The 6,000-nt window shown below is 40.3% G+C and overlaps 1 long non-coding RNA gene across 7 annotated transcripts in view; it reads right to left on the bottom strand.

Annotated features, from left to right (window-relative positions):
• The window catches only part of LOC108593833 (uncharacterized), a 172,784-nt gene that overhangs the window by 32,812 nt on the left and 133,972 nt on the right, over positions 1-6,000 (bottom strand). For 4 of the 7 annotated variants that reach the window (XR_004730891.3, XR_004730890.3, XR_004730888.3 and 1 more), the window contains one exon: positions 4,752-4,885. The exons of the other annotated variants lie outside the window; for them this stretch is intronic. This is a non-coding gene — a long non-coding RNA (uncharacterized LOC108593833). The remainder of the gene's footprint in view (positions 1-4,751; positions 4,886-6,000) is intronic. 7 annotated transcript variants of the gene reach the window in all.

Raw genomic sequence — 6,000 nt, 5'->3', positions numbered from 1 at the left:
TGTGGCACGCTCAAGCTACTGAAGGAAGGTCTAAAGTAGCCACTGTCTAACAGAAAGATCACAAGAGCCACATGGGTCGTTGGAAATTTTCTAGTAGCCACATTTTTAAAAAAGGTAAATATGAATCTGTCAAATACATTCTCATACTATGTTTTATTCAACTCAGTATATCCAAAGTATTAGCATTTCAACATATCATCAATGTAAAACTATCGAGGCATAGTTCCTTGTTTGTTATTGTTCTAAGGTCCCCATAGCCTGTGTGTATTTTACACTTACAGCACATCTCAGTTCAGACTAGCTATATTTAAAGTACTTCATGGCTACTTTCATTAAAATAACTAATTCACTAAAAAAAAAACAAAGCACCAGGACTGATCTAGGTGCTGGGCATGCAAAGGTGAATGCAATAGTTGTGACTGCTTGGATAGGCCTAGAATGTTGGAGTACCAGGCTTGAGATGAGCTTGGAGGGGCAGGCATGAACTTGGTTGTGAGGGCCTTGTAGTAGTGCTATGGAGTTGGGAGGTTATATATATAAAAGTGGACTTTATATATATAACTTGAACAAGTTTAATGTAATACACAATATCTAGTCCAACATTCACATTGGTTCTCTTTACTGGCTTCCCACTGCAATATATGTATATGTATATATATGCATATAGGTATGTATATATATGTGTGTGTGTGTGTTTGTGTGTGTGTGTGTGTGTATCAGTGTATTTAATACACTAAGTGTACTCATGTTTTATCTCCATAATTCCCTTAAGAAATGATGGAAATGTTCTTGAGTCAGAGCTAACCACCCAGAGATTATAACTGGGACCCAGACATTAGAAGGCTAAACAAGTGAGTTTGAGATGATGAAGCTCTCCATGTTAATTAAGCTGCCTTGAAAAAATCTTGCTATTTTTAAAGGTTATGTGAATAATATCAGTGCTTGATATATCAACCTGGAATAATATCAGTGCTATATAGAAAGAAAGTTAGATAGTTGATAGATTAGATAGATGATAGATAGCTAGATGATAGATAGACAGGGCAGTGGGAAGCCAGTAGAAAACAAATGTGAATGTTAGACTAGACATTGTGTATTACGTTAAGCTTGTTCAAGTTACAAGTTACATAGACTCACTTAGTTTGCCTCTGGTGATGGAGGTTTGTTGGGAGAATTAACAAGGAAGTGAGGAAGCACTGGAAAGCCCAGCAAACAGGCTTCATGGTGGCCTCTGTTCAAGACTCATGCCTCTCTGGGTCCCAGTGGCCACCCAAGTAGTCTGCCATTCCTGTTCTTGACTTCCCCATTTCTCTGTGCTTCCTGATCCTCATGTGAATTTTCTACTTCTCCAAGGGCTCTTCTGTTGTACGCTAAGATATGGCACTTGCCTACTTATGGCTTCTGTTGCTTCATAGTTTCTGTTTATATTTTTTAATGCCTTCTCTTTATATTTCTTTTGGCTCCAGGGTCACCATACCATCTGAACTACTTTTTCTGTGTTTTCTAACAGATGATTGAATGGATGGCTTTTACTCGTTCCTTTAGATTAGGATGTGAGGGATACATGATGCAAAGCACAGTTTTCCTGTGTATGGAACAGTGTGGACTGATCTTTCCTTAGGAAGCTGTGGACATGGCATTGTTTGCATAGACATGTATTTCTGCCATTGTTATGGTTCTTTTCTTCCTTTACCACCGAGGAACGAAATTAGCAATGGAATCAGCTAGGCTGTCACTATTCCTAATCAGTCAGTGAAAGGCTTGTCCTTGGGTATACACTTAAAACTGACTTTGGTGGGGTGACCTTGATGATATTTTCTAAGCAGCCAATACAAAATTGAGGCTAGAATCTACAACTTTGATGACAATATCAAGATGAACAACATTTGAGATCTTAAGTATTACTTCTGTACATGCTCGAGTCTGTCCAAAGAAGTGGATCTTGCAGAGAGTGGCAAAACTCAAGATATGCTCTGATTGGCTCTGATTGAAATTTTTTCAAATCAATTCCAATGTCAAACCCTTTTTATCAGACTTTCCTTACCTCTTTATTAATGTAGTCATTTTGCTAGGATAAATCCCATTGTAGATTTTTATTTTTACGACTGTCTCTTCCACCACCTCACTCTCAAACGACACACTTGATAACAGCTTTCCTAGATTTCCTTCTAGGGTTTTTATCGTGCCAGGTCTTATGTTTAAGTCTTTAATCCATCTGGAGTTAATTTTAGTGTAAGGTGTCAGGAAGGGGTCCAGTTTCTGCTTTCTGCACATGGCTAGCCAGTTTCCCCAACACCATTTGTTAAACATGGAATCCTTTCCCCATTGCTTGTTTTTGTCGGGTTTATCAAAGATTGTATAGTTGTATGTATGTTGTGTTGCCTCCGGTGCCTCTGTTTTGTTCCATTGGTCTATATCTCTGTTTTGGTACCAGTACCATGCTGTTTTGATTACTGTAGCCTTGTAGTATAGTTTGAAATCCGGTAGTGTGATGCCCCCCGCTGTGTTCTTTTTGCTTAGAATTGACTTGGCTATGCGGGCTCTCTTTTGGTTCCATATGAAGTTCATGGTGGTTTTTTCCAGTTCTGTGAAGAAAGTCAATGGTAGCTTGATGGGGATAGCGTTGATTCTGTAAATTACATTGGGCAGTATAGCCATTTTCATGATATTAATTCTTCCTAACCATGAACATGGAATGTTTCTCCATCTGTTTGTGTCCTCTCTGATTTCGTTGAGCAGTGGTTTGTAGTTCTCCTTGCAGAGGTCCCTTACATTCCTTGTGAGTTGTATTCCAAGGTATTTTATTCTTTTTGTAGCAATTGCGAATGGCAGTTCGTTCTTGATTCGGCTTTCTTTAAGTCTGTTATTGGTGTAGACGAATGCTTGTGATTTTTGCACATTGATTTTATATCCTGAGACTTTGCTGAAGTTGCTTATCAGTTTCAGGAGTTTTTGGGCTGAGGCAATGGGGTCTTCTAGGTATACTATCATGTCGTCTGCAAATAGAGACAATTTGGCTTCCACCTTTCCTATTTGAATACCCTTTATTTCTTTTTCTTGCCTGATTGCTCTGGCTAGAACTTCCAGTACTATATTGAATAGGAGTGGTGAAAGAGGGCATCCTTGTCTAGTGCCAGATTTCAAAGGGAATGCTTCCAGTTTTTGCCCATTCAGTATGATATTGGCTGTTGGTTTGTCCTAAATAGCTTTTATTACTTTGAGATACGTTCCATCGATACCGAGTTTATTGAGGGTTTTTAGCATAGGAGTAGGCAAGGACTTCATGAACAAAACACCAAAAGCATTGGCAACAAAAGCCAAAATAGACAAATGGGACCTAATCAAACTCCACAGCTTCTGCACGGCAAAAGAAACAGTCACTAGAGTGGATCGGCAACCAACAGAATGGGAAAAAATTTTCGCAATCTACCCATCTGACAAAGGGCTGATATCCAGAATTTACAAAGAACTCAAACAGATTTACAGGAAAAAAACAAACAAGCCCATTCAAAAGTGGGAAAAGGATATGAACAGATACTTTACGAAAGAAGACATATATGAGGCCAACAATCATATGAAAAAATGCTCATCGTCACTGGTCATCAGAGAGATGCAAATCAAAACCACATTGAGATACCATCTCACACCAGTTAGAATGGCGATCATTAAAAAATCTGGAGACAACAGATGCTGGAGAGGATGTGGAGAAAAAGGAACACTTTTACACTGTTGGTGGGAGTGTAAATTAGTTCAACCATTGCGGAAGACAGTGTGGCGATTCCTCAAGGCCTTAGAAATAGAAATTCCATTTGACCCAGCAATCCCATTACTGGGTATATATCCAAAAGACTATAAATCGTTCTACTATAAGGACACATGTACACGAATGTTCATTGCAGCACTGTTTACAATAGCAAAGACCTGGAATCAACCCAAATGCCCATTGATAATAGACTGGATTGGAAAAATGTGGCACATATACACCATGGAATATTACGCAGCAATCAGAAATGGTGAGTTTGTGTCGTTTGCAGGGACATGGATGAATCTGGAGAACGTCATCCTCAGCAAACTGACACAAGAACAGAAAATGAAACACCGCATATTCTCACTCATAGGCGTGTGATGACAAATGAGAACACATGGACACAGAAAGGGGAGTACTAAACACAGGGGTCTATTGGGGGGAAAAGGGGAGGGCCAGTGGGAGGGGGAGGTGGGGAGGGATAGCCTGGGGAGAAATGCCAAATGTGGGTGAAGGGGAGAAGAAAAGCAAAGCACACTGCCATGTGTGTACCTACGCAACTGTCTTGCATGCTCTGCTCATGTACCCCAAAACCTAAAATCCAATAAAAAATTAAAAAAAAAACAAAAACAGCTTTCCTAGTGTTAAAATGTGAGCTCTGCTCACTGGATGTGACAGTGTTCTGCTGTGTTTTGAGTTGCAAATCCTCGTATTCTCTAGGACATCCCTGGAGCAGTATTATCCACTAGATAACACCCTGTTCTCATGGGAAGTTTGATATGGGCCACATCCATACATTTAACCAAAGCTGTGTCTTCAAGAGGCTTCTCAGAGAGTTTTCACATGGCAGTGGCAGCACATACCAGGGTCAGCAGGACTCTGCCTCATTCAGGAAATGACTTGACAGCAGAGGTTGATTTCTATTTGCACAAACATACAACTGTTAATATGAGTAAAGTGGGATTCATTTATAGGATTTGTAAGTACTTCGAAGTTGTTTACTTACCTATCTGACTTCAGACCACTGCCATCACTCACTGAGATAATACCTCTAATTTTCCGGCTAGTCATTGCACACTCCACCCCTGGAGCCTTGCTGAGATCAAATTCTTTATCAAAGTTGTAGCCAGAATGTTCTTTCTAGAATAAGAATCATATCATGTCACTTCCTTGCTTAAAGAGCTTAAATGACCCCCTGTTGCCATCAAAATGAAGGACAATCTCCTTCCCATGTGCCTAAGGCCTTTGGAATCCAGAGCTCCCTGGCTCTGCAATCTGGCTTCTCAGCCCTTTGCTCACAGCATTCTGCACTCTGCCCATTCTAAACTTTTCCCCCTTCCCCAAGATTGTATATTCTCTCTTACTTTCTTGATTTTGCACATTTTCTTCCTGCAGCTTTCTCATGTCATTTGTATGACTGTGTGGGGAACTTCCTTCCATGTGCTTTCCCTGTGCCTGTTGCTCACCCTGATTGTAGGACTTACCACTGTGGAAATGCCCTTTCTCACACTGATCTGCAAACTCCTTGAAAGTAGGGTGTTCAGAATTGCGTTCCCAGTGCCTGAATAGCCCTTACTACATAGGAGGCATTCACAAATATTTGTTGGATAAATGTGAGACTTAGGCTAACTTGTTGGCTTAAAAAGTTTTATTTTTGTTCCTTTTTAACCATGCACTGAAATATCTGCTTTTCAAATATAAGTACGACCCTGAATCACACCTGCACTTGTTGTCAAGACAGTGTAGACTAAGTTACCTTCACCAAAAGGCAGCCCAAAGCAATGTTGATTATGAACCCTACTTTGCTAACTGTACCTTTCAAAACACTCCAACAGCCTGATAGAGTGAAAAACACTTTTCTTCCATCAAAGCCCAGACAGACCCTCTTGTTGCAGGCAGCCTGGCTTAGAAAGGAAGACATGTCACCCCCTTTCACAAGTGTGATGATTTGTGGCTGAGGAGGGAGAGGCTGCTCTCTGAACCACATGCTCCCTGGTGCAGGCAGGCTAAGGAAAGATGAATGGCATTATAAGACAGACATCTGAATGTTTCGTATTAAATTAGTCCCACAGAGCACCCAGAATTCTCATTCCATAAATCACGAAGTAAAGTAAACTCACTCCCAGTTTAGATTGCTGTGACTTTGGCCTGTGGTGTCATAGATAATCTGAGAACAGTTAAACATTTGTCTGAAATAGTAATAATTTTGAGCATATTTACTCAGTGGCATAGAGGTGACCCAGACTGATCTCTGC

The sequence above is a fragment of the Callithrix jacchus genome, chromosome 10 (assembly GCF_049354715.1).
Source record: "Callithrix jacchus isolate 240 chromosome 10, calJac240_pri, whole genome shotgun sequence".
Taxonomy (NCBI): domain Eukaryota; kingdom Metazoa; phylum Chordata; class Mammalia; order Primates; family Cebidae; genus Callithrix; species Callithrix jacchus.
This window is presented reverse-complemented; position numbering and strand designations above follow the sequence as displayed.